This window comes from Chinchilla lanigera, unplaced genomic scaffold (genome assembly GCF_000276665.1).
Source record: "Chinchilla lanigera isolate Chin_1 unplaced genomic scaffold, ChiLan1.0 scaffold00063, whole genome shotgun sequence".
NCBI classification, from domain to species: Eukaryota; Metazoa; Chordata; class Mammalia; order Rodentia; family Chinchillidae; genus Chinchilla; species Chinchilla lanigera.
The window spans coordinates 12,217,625-12,219,561 of NW_004955464.1; the positions used below are offsets into that span (position 1 = coordinate 12,217,625).

The following is a 1,937-nucleotide window of genomic DNA, read 5'->3' on the forward strand; positions in this document are numbered from 1 at the left end:
TCAGCCTCCTGAGTGCTGGGGTTACAGGTGTATAATAGATACTCTCAATACTTAAATTTTCTTAACCTTTCTTTCTCTGAGGAGGCATGGGGTCCAGAATCTCTGTGTGTACAAAACTCAACTGAGGTGGAGTCCAGGAATCTGCGTTTAGCAGCCTTCCCATGTGGTTTTGGTGTAGATTCTTCACGCACCTTATTTTGAGAAACAAGACTCTGGGACAGATTTCCTTTGGGGGTAAAAGACAGTTTTGGATAATTTTGAACCTAGAAAGGGAATAAATGTACTCTACTTTCAGTCTCTAGGAATTCAGCTACTGTAAATGGAGTCATATAATATTTGTCCATTCGTGACGGGCTTATTTTGGTTATTTGTCATTTCTTCAGGGTTCATTCAGGTTGTAGCATTGTCAGGATTTCGCTCCAGTTAAAGCTGTATAGTGTTCTGTATGCTGTTTTTTTTTTATCTGTTCATTGTGACAGATGGGTTTAATCGACATTTTGGATTATTTTTAGCTTTTGGCTGCTGTGAATAATGCTGCCGTAAACACTGGTGTGCAGATATCTGTCTGAGTCCTTGCTTTGTATGATTTTGGGTATATACCCAGAAGTGGGATTGCTGGGTCATTTGGGAATTCTGTTTAATTTTTTGAAGAGGATATAGTATCTTTTTACATTCAGGTTGATCAGAACATTTTAAAATAAAAGAGCCTTAAAAAAATCAGGCCCCCAAAATTCAAAGATCCAATCCAAAAATGGGCATCTGAAATGAATCCACACTTCTCAGGTGAAGAAATGCTAATGGCAAATAAATATATGAAAAAGTGTTCAATATCATTAGTCATTCAAGAAATGCAAATTAAAACAACACTGAGATTTCATTTCAGCCCAGTAAGAATGGCTATCATTAAGAAATCAACCAATAACAAATGCTGGAAGGGCTGTGGGGAAAAAGGAACCCTTCTCCACCGCTGGTGGGAGTACACATTGGTGAAATCACTGTAGAAATCAGTTTGGAGGTTCCTCACAAAACTAGTATTAGAAGTCCCACTTAACCCGGCTATTCCCCTTCTGGCTATTTTCCCAGAAGAATTAAAAACATCATACCACAGCGATATATATGTACCCATGTTTATAGTGGCACAATTTGTCATAGGTAAATCTTGGAAACAACCCAAATGCCCATCCACTGAGGAATGGATAAAAAAGATGTGGTATTTTTACACAATGGAGTATTACTAAGCTATAAAAAAGATAAACTCGAGGCTTTTGTAGGTAAATGGATGCAACTAGAAACCATACTCATAAGTGAAATATATCGGACCCACAGGTATAAACATTATATTATCTCCCTAGTGTAAAAACCTGAAAGAGTAAATAAAACCCAAACATACAATAGATAATATGAAAGGGAAAGAAACTGCTCAAAGGAGGAACAACTGGGATGAGGGAAAGAAAAAAAAGAAAAAAAGAAGGAAGGCAATATGTGTAGATATATATATGGATAGCTAGGATAACTGTACTGCTGATGTCTGGTGGTTTATTGAAAGAAACAATGCTTAAATTTTTTTACATTTTGATCAGTTATGCATGCTTATGTCTGGTAATCTGAGCAACTGATTTGAAGACAACAGTATACAATAGAACAAGCATTGGTGAATTCCTACCATCTTGTCTAGTGAAACTCTGTATTATCTCTAATGGTTTTTTTAGTTATTATTTTTTAATTTTCTTTAGTGGTTTGAACAATCTTCCATTCTTATACCTGGTAATCTGAGCAACTTTGTTGAAGATAACAATATGTAATATAACAATCACTGTTAATTCCTATCATTTTGTTTTGGAATCCTGTATCATTTTTAATGTTCTCACTTTGTTTTGTTTATGTCTGTGATGTTGGTAGTTTGCTATTTTTTTTCTTCTTTTCTTTTTTTTTTTTTT

The 1,937-nt window shown here is 35.2% G+C and overlaps 1 protein-coding gene across 4 annotated transcripts in view; it reads left to right on the plus strand.

Annotated features, from left to right (window-relative positions):
- The window catches only part of LOC102023014 (phosphatidylinositol 3-kinase regulatory subunit gamma), a 160,153-nt gene that overhangs the window by 117,027 nt on the left and 41,189 nt on the right, over positions 1-1,937 (plus strand). The gene's annotated exons all lie outside the window — the stretch shown is intronic.